This window comes from Giraffa tippelskirchi, chromosome 8 (genome assembly GCF_054371585.1).
Source record: "Giraffa tippelskirchi isolate mGirTip1 chromosome 8, T2T-mGirTip1v1.2.pri, whole genome shotgun sequence".
NCBI lineage: Eukaryota > Metazoa > Chordata > Mammalia > Artiodactyla > Giraffidae > Giraffa > Giraffa tippelskirchi.
Window position 1 is genome coordinate 157,649,597 of NC_137282.1, and position 17,332 is coordinate 157,666,928.

A 17,332-nucleotide genomic window follows, 5' to 3' on the forward strand; every position below is an offset into this window, starting at 1 on the left:
TCCCCCCATCTGTCTGGGTTTCTGATTATCCTTCTCTCCTTCTCTCTCATTCTCAATTTGCAAACAGCCACCTGGGCCCAGGGGAGACGGGAGAAGCAGCTGTCTTATTCTCCCCGGTAAGTTCTCAGCAGCCTCTTGGTCACTGAACAAAGTGACCTTGGCAAACACCTTATCACCGTCTCCCAAGAAAGAAATGCAGTAGGTCTCTGAAACACTGGGGCTTCCCTGGTGGCTTAGTGGTAAAGAATCTGCCTGCAATGCAGGAGACCCAGGTTCAATCCCTGGGTGGAGAAGACCCCCTGGAGGAGGGCATGGCAACCCACTCCAGTATTCTTGCCTGGAGAATCCCACGGACAGAGGAGCCTGATGGGCTACAGTCCATGGGGTCGCACACAGTCAGACACAACTGAGGCAATTAAGCAGCAGCAGCCCTGAAACACTGAGGCCTGCGCTTATTACCCCTGACCACACAGCCCTGTGAGAGCCAAGATCCTGTCATGGATATCTCTGATTGTTCAGACAAGAAAGCCAGACATTTCATAGTTCGGCAGGATTAATTTGCAAGGGATGCTATTTGGAAGGTGCCAAAACAGCTCGTAGCTAAATGGAAGAAACTGTGGTAATTAGTTGGTCCCAAAGGGTATTATTCACCCTTAGAATCGCATTGCCAAGGACAGAGCCGAGGAGCTTGGTCTTCAGGGAATAGTTAAAAAAAAAAAAAGTCAGACAGGAACATTACAAAAATTCCACTGAAAAATAAGTTCCTTAGAAGAAACGCTGAGAGATTTGCTAATTTGCAGCTTTTTCTGAGCCTAATGACGGTCCTCAGCATTTGGGAAGAAAACAGAGGATGTTTGAATGATGGTGACGAGAGAGGAGACTGACTCCAGGCAGACAGATGGGAATACAGCAGGGCAGAATGAGTCCTTTAGAATAAGGATCCATTTTAGAGCGAACTGCACTGGGGGATGAGTCCAATCTGCTTCCTCCAAGATCCTTACCAACAGGAGAGATTGATAAAACATATTTGCACTGCTGTGTTTTTCAAAAGTTCAACCATCTAATAACTTTAGCAGGCACATCACACTAAGCTGCCTGAATTTCAAACATTTCCTTGCCTTAGGATGATCGCAGTAGAGAGGAATGTTGTTCTTATCCAGCCATTGGTAAGACTTTGTCTTCCTTAATCCCAGAACCTAAATCACTGGCTACTTCAGAGGCTCTGACCTAAATCTTAATTGATGCCATCGCCTGTTTAGACCACTGTGTGTGTGATTTCAGCCAGACAAACCCAGGAGGAGGGATTAAGGTGGCTGCAGTGGAGAACGGCTGACATTCTGACCAGTCACACCGTGAGTTTATTGCAACACCCCTTCCCTTTAGCTCTGTAAGTTTCTCCTCCTGAGGTAACCCTCCTGTCTTGCTTGACAGCCAACACGGTGAAAACTAGGTTTTTGTTTCACGTTTTTGATTTTCCTCTTTAATCTTGGTGCTAGTTAACATCACTGGATCAAAATGTTAGTAGCCAACATTTAGATGTGTGCCATCATGTCTGCAGCATCATGTCTGACTCTTTGCGACACCATGGACTGTAGCCCACCAAGCTCTGCTGTCCATAGAATTCTCCAGGCAAGAACACTGAAGCAGGTTGCCTTTTCCTTCTCCAAGGGATCTCCCCAACCCAGGGATTAATCCTGTGCCTTCTGCATTGGCAGGCGGATTCTTTACCACTGAGCCACCAGGGAAGCCAATATTAAGGCGCTAATTTACAATCCCGTCAGAACACTGTCCCACACCAACTTATTTGAAGTTCACAACAGTCCTGGGGAGTGTAATTATATCCTCCACTCTACAGCAAATGAAACTGAGGAAACTAAGGTGATATGAAGTGACTTATGTGAAGTCAGGCAAGTGATCGTATGACAGCTGCTAAAACTGAAACCTCAGTCTTTCAAATAAGGCATTTGCATAAAGATGTTCATCTAATGACTAAGCAGCTCCTTGCAGTGGATCCTTACAGCATAGATGCCTTTGGTGTGAAGACACTGATTTTTCTTAGACAAAAATGCATTTATTTAAAGATGGGAGGCTTTTCATTTTATTCCTATCTTTCCCTTGTTGCTAATAAAGTGCTAGCCTTGAAGAGCCAAGCTTTCCGGTAGAAAAATCTACCGTATTTATGAAGTGATCCTTGAGTACCACCAGTTTTTCTTCTTAAATTCCATTTCCTTTTTCTGGCGCTTGTTATGACCAAGTCCTCTTTCCATATGCCTAATATCCATGGGCTCCTTCCAATTTGACTTTTATCAAAATGTACTTGTTGGGAAAGATTTGATCTCATTGATTTTAATTGGTGGGATGTCAAGCCGTTACTCTCCTGCTAGTTACATCTTAAGTCATATTCCTTGCTATGAAATGAGAAACTTGCTTCTCTAGTAAGGGGGGTTTGGGGGAGTAGATGGAGAAGAGGTTTTAAAACAAGGACAGCTTCTTTTACTGTCTAAATTCCACTATATTTATGTACTCTGCTTACCCAACTCCATCTCTAACTAGAGCATCTTGATCCATCAACCAAAGCATCATAGCAACTTGCCACATGTTTGTTCTGACACATAGAAAACAGGCATTTTGAAGAAAGTTGTTTTTCTTTGGACTTCCCTGGTGGTCCCGTGGTTAAGACTTCACACTTCCAATGCAAGGGGCACGGGTTCGATCCCTGGGAGGGGAAGTTCTGTGTGGCATGGCCAGAAAAGCATGAAGGTTGTTTTCCTTTGAAAGCAGTAGTGCCAGAATATGTCTATGGAATGCTGGGGTCATTTAGTTTCCTCAGTGGAAAGAAACAGGATGTTTCTGCATTAATTAGAATGTTTGAAAAGTAGGAAGGAGTAAGGGTGATTGGGAAATAATTTCAGCAAACAGAATGTGAAGTATCCTGTTGTCAGACAATGTGATCCATTTAGAGAACAAGTAATAGAAACTATGGTCACCATAATGAAAGGGGGTAAAATCACCCCTTCCTGTCCAGCTTCTGCCGCAGTTCTTCTGAACACTCAGCCTGCTGTACTGACTCCATCACCGATCCCAGTGTCCGGTCCTCAGTGGACATCAGGAGACCATGAAAGAGGTGAAGAAAGAGGAAAGTATTGGGGCTCCAGTTAGCTATAAGGAAAAAATGTTATAATAAATATTGTTAAAAATAGTGGGATGAGTTCCGTATCATTCCCCTCCCTTTTTCCTCCTCCTAGATGTTTCAGCCTCTTGAAGACATTCTACTTGTCGCTGAACTGCAGGAAATGTATGGTAGATTTCCTGATGAGCACGTGGAAAGGATGGGTGGCTGATGCATAATAAAACAATAGTAGTTTTATTGAGCATTTAGTATATTCTGAGCAAACACTCCCCCCTTTAACTCACAATCTCCCAGGGAAAGAGGTATTATTGCTGTAATTCTGGAGCCTCCATAGGGGTTAGAAGCAAGGGCTCTGGAACCAGCCTGCCTGGCTCCAAATCCCAGCTGTGTCATGTGCCTGCTATGTGACCTTAGGGTAGTTACTTAACCTCTCCATGAATCAGCTTGTCGCCTTCAAAATTAGAGTAGTGATAATGTCACACACCTGTGTCAGGGTCCCCAAGGCCCCCGTGGGTTTGATTTCTCACTAGGAGGACTCATAGCACTCAGTATATAACCATACTAAGATCTGTTACATCTCTCCACGGGATTCTCCGGGCAAGAATACTGGAATGGGTTGCCGTGCCCTCATCCAGGGGATCTCCCCAACCCAGAGATCCAACCTGAGTCTCCTGCATTGGCAGGCAGGTTCTTTACCACTAGCACCACCTAGGAAGCTCAACTATTACATCAAATGCATACAAATCAAATTCAGCAAAAGGAAAACAAATGGGGCAAAGCCCAAAGGAAACCAGGCAGAAGCTACCAAGATTCATCTCCCAGTGGAGTCACATAGGACATGCTTAAATCTTTCTGCAGCAAGTTATGGGAGATGTGAAGTGGTGTCTACCAGGAAGCTCATTGGAGACCCAGGGCTAGAGCGTTGACTGAGCACTGGTTGGTTGGGCACCCTCTGTGACATACCAAAATTCAAGATTCCCAGGAGGGAGCAGCATAAACCCCATGTTTGTACAGTTAGGTGCAGTGAATAATTCTCCTCGGAATGATAGGAACCCTTTTGAAATCTAAGTTCCAAGATGCCTTGTAAGCAAGTCTTTTTAAGGATAGCAACCTCAGGCCTGCTGTGTTAACTCTTTTTTGTACATCACCTCATTGGATTATTGTGAAATTAGATGAAGTAACATATATCCACTCCAGTATTCGTCCCTGGAGAATCCCATGGACAGAGGAGCCTGGCAGGCTACCGTCTGTAGGGTTGCAAAGACTTGGACACCACCGAGGTAGCACAACATATACCTACTGCTTATAACAATGCTTTATACTAAGGAAGCCCTGAAAAAGTTTTTAGCCATAATCATTAAATGGAAAAAAAAAATACTAGGTTTAGAACCCTGGTGGTCCAGTGGTTAAAACTCTGCACTTCCAATGCAGGAAACATGGGTTCTATCCCTGGTCAGGGAACTTTGGTAAAGAATCTGCCTGCCAATGCAGGAGACACAGGTTTGATCCCTGGATTGGGATGATCCCCTGGAAAGGGAAATGGCAACCCTCTCCAGTATTCTTGCCATGGACAGAGGAGCGTGGTAGGCTACAGTCCATGGGGTCAAAAAAGAGTCAGACATGACTCAGCAACTAAACAACTCCAACTCCAGCTCAACTTTCACCGGGTTTGCATGTCTTTGGCTGTGTCCATGGAATGAGTGGTAGATGCATTCGTCAGCCAGATGCGAATAGACAACTGTGCTGTAGACAACTGTGGCCCAGTCTTATTAAGCTGAACCAAAGAAATCCTTATATTGAATTGTAGCCCTTGACTGCAATTGAGAGGGAATCCCATTAAGAGGGATCTTTTAATTTAAAGAAAAAAAAGATTTAGAAATGAGGCAGGGCTAACAGAATACTTTGAATATTGCCTCAATAGTTCGGTTCTAAAAGAGAAACTTTACAAGGAAAGAAATTTAAGTTAAAAGTATGCATTATCCATGGGGGTTGCAGTATGGCCATACAGTATGATGAAATGAAGAGTCTAGGAGCAATAATTTATTTTGACATTTAGCATAGTTCATTGTTACACATGTGCCTCTTCCAATAAATGAAATTTTTGTAAACTTCCTAGCCATTTTGTCCCCCAGAGAGCCACATGTAAAATTTCCACATGGCAGATGGTCAATAAACGTCTATTCCTTTAACATTCAGTTCCTAATATCAGTTCAGTTCAGTTGCTCAGTCGTGTCCAACTCTTTGTGACCCCAAGGACTGCAGCACGCCAGGCTTCCCTGTCCGTCACCAACTCCCAGAACTTGCTCAAACTCACGTTTTCTGATGTTGAGTTTTAAGCCAGCTTTTTCACTCTCTTCTTTCACTTTCATCAAGAGGCTCTTTAGTTCTTCTTCGCTTTCTGCCATAAGGGTGGTGTTATCTGCATATCTGAGGTTATTGATATTTCTCCTGGCAATCCTGATTTCAGCTTGTGCTGCATCCGGCCCATGTACTCTGCATAGAAGTTAAATAAGAAGGGTGAGAATATACAGCCTTGATGTACTCCTTTCCCAATTTGGAACCAGTCTGTGCTTGCTTCTTGACCTGCTTCTAACTGTTGCTTCTTGACCTGCATACAGATTTCTCAAGAGGCAGGTCAGGTGGTCTGGTATTCCTATCTCTCAAAGAATTTTCCACAGTTTGTTGTGATCTACACAGTCAAAGTCTTTGACATGATCAATAAAGCAGAAGTAGATATTTTTCTGGAATTCTCATGCTTTTTCAATGATCCAATGGATGTTGGCAATTTGATTTCTGGTTCCTGTGCCTTTTCTAAATCCAGCTTGAACATCTGGAAGTTCACATTTCACGTACTATTGAAATCTGGCTTGGAGAATTTTGAGCATTACTTTGCTAGTGTGTGAGATGAGTGCAATTGTGCGATAGTTCGAATGTTCTTTAGCATTGCCTTTCTTTGGGATTGGAAAGAAAGTTGACCTTTTCTAGTCCTGTGGCCACTGCTAAGTTTTCCAAATTTGCTGGCATATTGAATGCAGCACTTTCATAACATCATCTTTTAGGATTTGAAATAGCTCAACTGGAATTCCATCACCTCTACTAGCTTTGTTCGTAGTGATGCTTCCTAAGGCCCACTTGACTTCACATTCCAGGATGTCTGGCTCTAGGTGAGTAATCACACCATTGTGGTTATCTAGGTCCTGAAGATCTTTTTTGTATAGTTGTTCTGTGTATTCTTGCCACCTCTTCTTGATATCCTCTGCTTCTGTTAGGTCCATACCATTTCTGTCCTTTATTGAGCCCATTTTTGCATGAAATGTTCCCTTGGTATCTCTAATTTTCTTGAAGAGATCACTAGTCTTTCCCATTCTATTGTTTTCCTTGATTTCTTTGCATTGATCACTGAGGAAGGCTTTCTTATTTCTCCTTGCTATTCTTTGGAACTCTGCATTCAAATGGGTATACCTTTCTTTTTCTCCTTTGCCTTTCACTTCTCTTCTTTTCACAGCTATTTGTAAGGCCTCCTCAGACAACCATTTTGCCTTTTTGCATTTCTTTTTCATTCTTTAGCATTAGTTCCTAATATATTGCTGCCTAATAAGAGATTCACCTCTGGGCTTGGTGGCTTATGACTTATCCCACATGTGTAGGTGGGTATTTCCTGGATGACTATAGTCAACCCAGGGCCAGATTTTTACACCTACACAAATCCTATCCTCCAGTTAGAAGAGCAAGCTGAGAAGGGAACTAAAGTGAAAGAAAAATGTGACTGGGATTGTTTAATATTATAGTTTGAGGAATAAATAATGAAACCTCGAAAAAAAATAAGCGAAACTCATAGAATATGGAGGTCAAAATATTGACTGTGGCTCTGGTTGCTTGTAGCTGGGCCCAGGAGTGCTAGTGAAAGGCTTGACTTGCAGAGGAGAAGCACGAGGCAGAACACACAAAAGAGGGAGACAGAAAAAGAGAAAGATGAAAAGGGAAGAAAGGCAGCACAGCACCATTCATTCGGACTTTATTTCTTTCCTACGGAGTCTCCTTTAAATATTCCTTTAATAGATCCTCTGCTGTTGTTCAGAGTAACTTCTTCCTGCCATGTACCAGGATCACATTTAGATTTTATACACACACACACACACACACACACACACACACACACACACACACGCACACACACACACACACACACATCTACAAGAGAAATACCCATTTTCCTCCTAAAGTAACTTGATTCTCCAAATGGAGAGTCTTTCTCTTCTCTCTAACTTTGTTTGGGGGCATGTCTGGGTCTAGGTCAGCTTGCAGCCACGCATAGATCTCTGTAGTCCACGAAACAGTTCTTGTACTAATGAAGGTGTGTGGGAAGACAGTGCCAAGGTGCTCACCTGTATGCTGACACCAACAGAGAACCAACAGGCCAGCGGATGCGGGACGATTAGGGGCCCTGCATGGCCCCAGCAGGGACTGGATCGTTCATTCTGAGGCTTCCAGGTGGATAATGACAAGTTTACCCACAGAAATGAAAAGTTATAGAATTTGCTTGCCAGTGCAGGAGACGTGGGTTCGATCCCTGGGTCGGGAAGATCCCCTTGGAGAAGGAAATAGCAACCCATTCCAGCATTCTTGCCTGGGAAATCAATCCCATGGGCAGAGGAGCCTGATGGGCTACAGTCCATGGGGGTTGCAAAGAGTCGGACCTGACAGAGCGACTAAATAACATCTCAGCAACTCAATTTAAAAACCTAAGTATGAGGAGAAGGAGTTAATGGGTGAAAAATAAATCAACCAGCATCATAGAATGGAGTCTTTGAGAGTCCAGTGAGCGTGACTGGAGGCCCTGGGAGAGGCAGCACACTTTATTGTATTCAGCACAAAGCCCCTAAAGCTGAGAGCAGGAAATCCTGTCGTTCCGCCCCTGTCCTCAGGGGACAGGTCCCCAGATACCATCAGGATTCCTGAGCTAGCCAGCTGAGACCTCTCTGACACGCGGAGGGGTGTAGGACACGATATTCTTTGGAGAGTTAGTAGAAAGGTCACTGTTGTTGAGGCCAATACAACATTGATCCAAGGGTGCTGTCCTGGGGGAGATGAGAAAGTTATAATGATTACAAAGATGAAGGAGATCGGACTAGACCCTCAACTGAGCTTACAGTCTGCAAAGATGCTACGGAAGGTAGCTGATGGCAAACGCAGATTCCCTGTCCGCCCAGCCCCGCAGAAGCAGAAACCCTGAGGGTGAAACCCAGCAAGCTGTGTTTTCACAAGCCCTCCTGATGCCTGGAAAGTTTGTATACCTTAGCCCTTGGTGAGGTGTGCGGAAAGTTATTTATTATTAACGACATTTAACACACTGACATTTGTGAATAATTTACATGTCAGTTGCAAAGATTTTTTTAAACTACAGACCTCTGATCCACCCGACTCCATCTGAGTTGGAACCTTTGGGTGTGGCTTTGGGTGTCGTAGCCAAAAATATCGATGACAAGTTCCCCCAGGTGACTCTTATGATCAGCCAGTTGTGGGAACCACTGGTGTATAAGAGCCAATTTATCCTGTAACAAAAATAAATAAATCATGGAATTCTTGAGGGAGGTCCCTCGGAGAGCAGGTTTCCCTATCCCCCATGAATCTCCAACTTTTAAAACTTACAGAAGAGAAACTCTGATGCCTAAAGCAGAAGAGATCACTTGGCACCCTCCCACTCCCGCAGGACCTGCTATGACTATAAAAACCTAGAACTCCCCAAAACATGGCGCGACTGACCGTCCAAGGGCTAAGGAAGTCCTGAGAATGTAGGACTTCCAATTTTAAAACAGGGACAGTCCCGCTGGCCAGACCTGGGCAAGTAGCCTAGACCAGAGGCTGGACAAAACCCGTACTTCTTGCCTTTGGGATGGGATGGGGTGGTGGTAGTGATGATGCCATCTTACTGCAAGAATCCAGATTACCATGTTGTTGTTTTTTTAACTTTGTCTTTATTCCCTAATTCCAGATGGATGTAAAGAAATACTACCCTCATTTTGTGTTTTAAGATACTCTAAAATACTTTTTCAACCATTCCTTTGTTTACATCTGCTCTGTTTTTAACAAGCCCTCAGGTGCAATATGCCGCCTGGTGACAGAATCTTTGGTCTGGCTTCTGTGTAGTTTTGTAGTATTTGCTGTGGACCTATTGTGTCTTGCTGAGGTCCGTGTTTTAGCCAGAACTCTTCAGGTTGCCGGTAAAAGAAACCTAACCGCTCATGGCTGAGGAAAATAAAAGGATGGAAGAAAGTATTGGCTTTTGTCACAGAAAAGAGCTTTGGTGGCAGCTGGATATAAGGAGCTCAGTCTCGTCAGGACTGAGTCTCTCTCTCTCTCCTTGAACTCACTCAAGCTGGCCCTTCCAACATGGTAACAGGATGCACCTAGCCGTTCCAGACACACACTGTCTTCTCTCAACAACCCAGGTGACTGCATCTCATTGCCGATAGCTTGTGTAAAAGTCCCTGGACTGACTCTCCTCGGGCTGACGTGTGTCTTGTGCCCATTCCTAAGCCAGGACTGTAGCCAGGACAGTGGAGAGTTCTGACTGGCCAGTGGTAGGCATAGGCCCGCCCCCATCACACTTGATCACGCCTTCAGCAGTGTGCACCCTGTTTTCCTCCTCCACCCAACACAGCTGAGCTCTAAGTACTATTTTGCCCTGAAACACCAGGCTGCGGAGTCCAAGGCCATGACCATCCATTCTAATGTTTAAGACCTACACATATTTGGCTGAAGCTTGAAGCAACCTGAGAACCAAGGGCGGAGGCGGGGGTGGGGGGGTGGAAGGGAGGTGGTGCAGCCCACTGGACTCATGAAGAGCTTTTGCTGGGTTCAGAGGTCTGAAATGCAGAGCTCCTGAAAGTCGGGAGCTGGTGACTCACACCCCATCGGCTCCATCTGGCCCCACGTTTTCCAGCTGGGTCTGTGACATGCGACTCGATCTTTTCTTCAGTGTGTGCCATAGAAAAGGAATAAATAGCCTTAGAGCTCATTTTCTTCCTTCCTTTCTTCCTGTAATTCATACTCAGGCCAACTCGGTTTTGTTCAAACCACAGCCACTCAGGCTGGCCTGCAAGTTCAGACACAGCAGCTTGTTTTATTCTTTTAGTCTTCTGTTAAGCCAGAAGCAAAGTTGTACCTTGTGGCTGATTTTTAATCTGTAAACCTGAACTCTTAGATCAAATCAAATACCATCTCCCCAGAGACATCTGAATCGTGACCTCCTAGACCTCCTCCCACCCGGACATGCACCTAAGACCTTTCCAACTCTTACAGAAAGTTGCTTTCTTCTATCCATCAGTAAGGTAGTGTTTTGGACACGAATCTGAGCAAACTCCAGGAGATAGTGAAAGACAGGGAAAAGCCTGGCGTGCTGCAGTCCCTGGGGTCACAAAGAGTCTGACACAACTTAGCAACTGAACAACAACAAGGTAGTGTTTGGGGTCTTCTTAAGCAATTTTTTCTTTCCTCTTCTTGATCAGCCTAATCTTACTCCATTTGATCCACTTTATGTTATACATAATTGTATAATATATCCTTCATTTGGATAAAAAAACTAGTTTAAGGACTGATGTTGAAGTTAAAACTCCAATACTTTGGCCACCTGATGCGAATAGCTGACTCATTTGAAAGACCCTGACGCTGGGAAAGATTGAAGACAGGAAGAGAAGGGGATGACCAGAGGATGAGACGGTTGGAGGGCATCACGGACCCAGTGGACATGAGTTTGGGTAAACTCCGTGAGTTGGTGATGGACAGGGAGGCCTGGCGTGCTGCGATTCATGGGGTCGCAAAGAGTCAGACACGACTGAGCGACTGAACTGAACTGAACTGAAGGCTGTACAAGTGTTTGTTTCACAAATAAATGAACGTCTCAGTCGTGTGGACCCAAACTGGTAATGAGGCCAGTGTGTTAGTTTTCTAGAGCTGCATAACAAAGTACCAAACCCGTTGGCTTTAAATGACAAAACGTGTTCTCTCACGGTCCTGGAGTGAATGAGTGAGTGAAAGTCACTCAGTCATGTCCGACTCTTTGCGACCCCATGGTCTGTAGCCCACCAGGCTCCTCTGCCTGTGGAATTCTTCAGACAAGAATATTGGAGTGGGTTGCCATTTCCTTCTCCAGGGAATCCTCCCAACCCAGGGATCGAACCCAGGACTCCTGCATGGCAGGCAGATTCTTTACCATCTGAGTCACCAGGTCCCACGGTCCTGGAGACTGGACGTCTCAAGTCAAGGTGGTGAGGCTGTGAGGTCTCCAAAGCCTCTAGGGAGGAGCCCTGCTTGCCTCTCCCGGTTTCTGGCAGCCCCAGATGTTCCTTGGCTCTGGTGAGAAGACTCCAGTCTCCCTCCATCCTCACGCTGTTGCCTCCTCCCCACGGGTCTCTAGTTCCACACAACTTCTCTTCTCTGCTAATCCGGCCCAGTCATGTTGGACTAGAGCTCACTCTGACTCTGGTGACCTCGTTGCAACTTAAGTCTGCAAAGAACCTATTTCCAAATAAAGCCACACTCACAGGTGCTGGGCATTAGGACTGCAAGGTATCTTTTTTTGAGGAGAGCGTAGGGGACACAAGTCAACCAAAAACAGGCAAGAAAGAGAGAACAAGAGAGAAACAAGGGATCGGAAAAAATGACTCTTTGATCTTGGGCAACCCAAACGTGGAACCTCATCTCAGAGCCCATTTGCCAAGAAAGTGCTTGAGACCCCTGCCAGGAGTGTCTCAAGACGGAGGGAGAGGGCTTAGCGATGGATGTGACAGCTGAAAGTGGAAGAGACACCCTGGAGGGCTAGGAGGCAGAGAAACACCCCCGTTCCAAAAGCCTACCATGGGTTCCACCCATTTTTATCACCTTGGATCCCCCAATCACTCTACCAACTAACTACTCTCATCCTCATTTAACAGGTGGGAAAATAGAGATTCTAAGTCAGGAGAGCCAGGGCTGTGCATGGAAGAACAGGATCATCATCATTAATACTACCATTGTTTTCATGATTAAGAGCTCTCAGTTCTCATGTGCCTACTGGGGGGTCTTCCCAACCCAGGGATCGAACCCGGGTCTCCTGCATTGCAGGCGGATTCTTTACCAACTGAGCTACCAGGGAAGCCCACCAAGGACATTACCTGTTAATAAATTAGCTAAACTCCGCACAGTTCTGAAGAATAGACAGCGTCAGCCTTACACAGGTGGGAAACTGAAGCTCAGACAGGTTAAGTCAACTTGCCTGAAGACATAGAGTTAATAATGCTGAGTGAGCATTCAAACTCCAACCATTGTGCCATGTCGCCCGGGAGGAGGGGTGGCATTAAGACACCCAAATTAACACTGACCTAGCTTCAGAGAAGGAAGCTGCCAGAAGAAGCTGAGCAGAATGAAACAAAGCAACACAAAAAAAGAGCGTGTTCCTGGGGAACAGGCGACAGTCAAGAAGAGGCAAGCTCCGTGGCAGCGTTAGTTAATCCACGAAACAAAGGCCAGACTGTGATTGTTACAAGGCACAGCAGGCTGGGCTCAGTGTAAACGTCTATGCTGCCTACCCGGAGAGGCTTTCTCTGCTCCATCTGCGCTTGGATGGCTGCGGTGTAGACGACTCACTTCTCTGGAGGAGAGATAAGAGGGGGAAGGCTGGGGTCCCCAAGCCCCAGACTTCTGGGGATAAGCTCTCCTGTGTCCAGTGAGAGGGAGCAGAAGGGCCCGGGTGTGTCAACACTGCAGGAGAGGAAACCCAGGACACGGCGGGATAAGGGAAAGGCTTGCCCTGTGGAGAGCCCTGCAGGTGGAGCGCGAGCCGGAGGGCAGGCTGGGCCGTGTGCTTGTAGATGCCAGCTTTGGACGTGGTGCCAACAAGCTGACCTGCCTCTGCCAGGGGCCCACCGAAGAAATCTAACAGTTTATCTACTGTTCCCTAACCACTGCGCCGTTTAAAACCTTCAGAGTCCCCCCTTGTTGTCTTTGGGGTGAAGCCCTGCCTCCTCTCAAGGTGGAGGCCCCTCCCGACCCGGCTTGGGCTTACGGCTCCCGCCTCGTCTCCCGTCGCCCTGACCCTGAGCTCAGCCACGTGCCCCGACCCTGGGCTTCCCTCAGCCCTTCCCTCCGCCCCCTCGGTCTCCCCGGCTCCCTTCCCACCTCTTTTCCTACCTGGCCTCTGAGCCCTGCACGTGCCGTCAGCTCCCCCCGGAACGTCTTTTCGCCCAGCTCTGTGATCATCTGCTGGCTCCCTCTCATCTTCCTTCAGAACTCCACCTCTCCCCCAAACCTTTTCTGATTCTCCCAGGCCTGGCTGACATCCCATCCTCTCCACGAGCTCCCAAGCGTACACCTCCATTCTATTGACCCGAGCATCCCAACCGCCTGTCTCCTCGCCCACCTCCCTCCCTCAGGGCTAGCGATCGAGAGGTCTTGCTCAACATCTTGGTCCTATGCCCCCCAGCCCCCACTACAGCCTCCTGCACAGAGTGGGTGCTCAGTAAGCCTGTTCGCTGGCTGGTGACATTGAGGCCGGGTGGGCCTGCCGACGTCTGACTTCCCATCTCTGAGAGTCGGTGAGTCTCTGTCTCTGCTCCCGCAATTAGTCGCAGAGGACAGGAAGTTGCCAAAACCAGATGATAAGACTTCTTCCGTTTGGGGCTGCCCACATCGGCCCGGTCTTCACAACTTGTAATCTGGGTATTTAAAAGAGAAACTGAACCAAGAGGAAAAAACATAGTTTTGATGAGGCAAGAGTTGCAAAAGAGCTAGTTGTATGTAACAGTGACTGTGGCGTCTCAACCAGCTGTGGCCTGTCCAGATTATATGAGCCTCTCATGGCTGTGGGGTTGGGGGTGGGGGGGTGGGGGACAGTAATGTCGGCTTTGTGTAGGAGTCAAAAGAACAACTGTCAAAACTGATCTGTTTCAAAGCCTCTTCTTCCTCAAGGCATTGCCTCTAGAGGTCAGCCTGACACCTGAAATCCTCACCTTAAATGCTTTCTTCTTGAGGCTGGATGTACCGGAAGAGACCAGACAGAAATGAAATATGTTACCCAGATGGTGTAACCCTTGAAGTCACGTTTGGCCATTAAATGTGTGTGTTAGTCGCTCAGTCATGTCCGACTCCTTGTGACCCCATGGACTGTAGCCCGCCAGGCCCCTCTGTCCATGGGATTCTCCAGGCAAGAATACTGGAGTGGGTTGCCATTCCCTTCTCCAGAGGAATATTCCCAGGGATCAAACCCGGGTCTCTTGCTTTGCAGGCAGATTCTTTACTGTCTGAGCTGCCGGGGATGCCCTTAATTGGCCATTAAGAGCCAATTGTAAATTAGTTTTTCATTGCCCAGACTAGCTCCTGAAGAATTGTGAACCGTGAACATCTCAGTTTAGGAGGTTGGGTAAGACTCTGTATACTGCCCATCAGCTCTTCTGAATGTAGACATACTCTGAGCTGGAGAGATTGAGGATTTTTCGCACAGATTTGCAAGGAAAGAATTTGAGCTGGGAGAGAAGTGACTTGCCCAAAGTTGCAGCTCATAAAGAGGGAAAGACATGGCTGGGCCTCCAGTCTTCACCGCCCCACCTCCCACAGCACGACCCCCCACCCCTCTGCCCCTCTTCACCCCACTTCACCTCCTGGTTCTGCTCTATCGGTGGAGAGATGGGTTGGGGGCTGGGCAGCACAGGTTGGCTCCCCTTTTCCTAAATGGGGAGCCAGGAAGGGCGGAGGGGAGGGCTGGGGCATGGAAAGGCTTGATGTGAGTGGAGGCAACAGGGAAGTCTGGCTGACCCTTCATAACTCAGCTTCCAGGCGGCCCTGACTCGGTAGCCCTGGACTGAAGCTGACTGCCCGGGCTCCACAGAGAGAAGTGGTTTTCACAGCCTCTCTGTGTGAGGCTCTGAGCACAGACTCAGGCTGCTGCTGCAGCAGTTACTGGTTGAGTGATCAAAGGCAGTCAGGGAGCCTTGAAAAGCTGAGGGGGGAGAGGGGGCGGCAGGACTGCTCAGTCAACAGCCAGCGCTAACCTCCCCTCCTCTCCCCAGCCCTAACCTCCCCTCCTCCCCAGCAAGAGTCCACACTGGTCTTGGAGGGAAACTCTTGAGATAAATCCAAGACAGAGCCAAGCCCTTCCTGCCTGCGAATTCTAGTGTGTGCCTCATAATAAGAATTATTCCACCCAGCAAACAGAGGGGGGCCTTTGAACTCACCTGGGGGCCTCTGAGCCTTCTCCTGACCACACAGCAAAACTGAACCACAGATATCTGCTTCCTCCTTAAAGAGCATTGCTCTTTGGGGTGGGTCTCTAACACCTAACACTGGTCTCTGATCTGGTAAGGACCATCCTCATCATTGTATTTGGCTTCCCCGGGTGGCTCAGACGGTAAAGAATCTGCCTGCAAAGCAGGAGACACTGGTTTGATCCCTAGGATAGGCAAGATCCTCCGGAGAAGGAAATGGCAGCCCACTCCAGTTCTCTTGCCTGGAGAATTCCATGGACAGAGGAGCCTGGTGGGCTACAGTCCATGGGGTCGCAAAGAGTTGGACAAGATTGAGCGACTAACACTTTCACTTTCTTTTCATCATTGTATAAAATGGTAGGGCTGGGAGAGACTGCTGAATCAGTATCGAGTACAGAAAATTGCCTTCTATGTAACATAAAAGATACAAACCCTACACCCATGGGCATGTTTATTCATTCGATGAGTGCTTACTGAGCACTTCTATGAGCCAGACTGTCCTCGGTGCAGAAGAGGATGGACAAGGTCTCTGTTCTCGTGGAGCTTATATTCCAGTGGTGGGGACATAAAGAAGCCAAGTAAGTAACTAGAGACCCTAAGCTGTAACCAGAGAGTGCCAAGTGCCATCAAGAAGTGAAAGTGGGTGGTGAGACCTCTCTGATAGAGAGGTCTCAGGAGCTGTGACCCGGGGGGTCAGGGGTCAGAGCCTTGGGGCAAAGAGAACGGACAAGGGGCAGAGTGGTGTTTAAGAACAGAGGAAGGCTGGTGCACTGCAGGGCTGGAGCAGGAGGTGGGCTTGGGAGTTGTTAACACTCTCTTCTGTCACACTGACCTGGCCTTTTGATCTCGGCCTAAGATACCTTTCACCAACACCGCTTTGCTGACTTCTAGATACTAGTATTTACAACCAGCTCATGACGTTGTGTACTTTGAACACTCTACAAGTTTTCATGGGGTTGAAAAGAAGATCCTCTCTCCTCCGGGAAGGCTGTTGGGAGACTTGGGGCAGAGCACGGGGACTAAGGACGCTCTCGGTGTGGTGGGGCAATCCGAGGTTCCCTGCAAATGAAGCCGTGATGGCAGGGGAGGAGGCAGCTCCGGTTCCTCGTGCAGAGCTAAAGTTGGTTCAAGGCAGTGCACACACACACTCACACACACAAACACACTCACACCTGCTACTTCGGGGTTCACTTTTCCATCTCCTCCACCTCTGTCCTATACACCGAGGTAACCAAGGTAACACCACAAGTATGACCTGAAACCCTAAAATTCCCTACACTGTCCCAGACTATAGACTGTTGAAATAAGTCATAAATGTCATGATATCTTGTTACCCCAGACGACTCTTCTCCACTTGGTTCAAAGCACCGGTCAGTACGTCTTCTGCATTTCCCATCCCCCACTCCCAGCAACTCCCTAGTAAATCTTAGATATTCCCTGGGCAGGGGGGGAGGATTTCTAGTCCGTCTTTCTTCTCTGAGAATCTTCAAGGTTATTTCACCCTCTCCCCCATCCCCTCTCCACCCTGCCTCACCCTGGTCCCTCTTTCCAGACCCCCTTTCCAACCACCCTGTCCCAGACAAGATCTTTCACACCATGTCTTCCTTTTTTGACGTCTTCTCTTCTTTTACTCAACGGACATGAGTTTGAGCAAACTCCAGGAGATGGTGAAGGACAGGGAAGCCTGGCATGTTGCAGTCCTTGGGGCTGCAAAGGGTCAGACATGACTGAGCGACTGAACAGCAAGTACTTTTACAAGAACCTCCCAGATTCCTTTTGTTTCCTTTGGAAGAGCTGACTCCTGGCATTTGTAACTCAGACAGTCAGAAGGTCATGGAATGAGAAGTATGAGTTCTCCCCGCCTCTCCCCCATCCCTGAGTCTTAATCTCCAGTTTCTTTAAATATTCTCTAATGGGGGTGGGGGACTGGCATCAGGGAAGAAAGAAGGATGGAAAGGAAGAGAAG

General features: G+C 47.4%; 1 protein-coding gene across 22 annotated transcripts in view; it reads left to right on the forward strand.

Moving 5' to 3' along the window:
* The window catches only part of NEDD9 (neural precursor cell expressed, developmentally down-regulated 9), a 288,025-nt gene that overhangs the window by 114,410 nt on the left and 156,283 nt on the right, over positions 1-17,332 (forward strand). For 6 of the 22 annotated variants that reach the window (XM_081523808.1, XM_081523806.1, XM_081523819.1 and 3 more), the window contains 2 exons: positions 68-116; positions 1,194-1,352. The exons of 10 other annotated variants lie outside the window; for them this stretch is intronic. The gene's annotated coding sequence lies outside the window, so the exon portion shown is untranslated. The remainder of the gene's footprint in view (positions 1-67; positions 117-1,193; positions 1,353-17,332) is intronic. 6 more of the 22 variants (XM_081523810.1, XM_081523820.1, XM_081523822.1 and 3 more) reach the window with 2 other exon arrangements.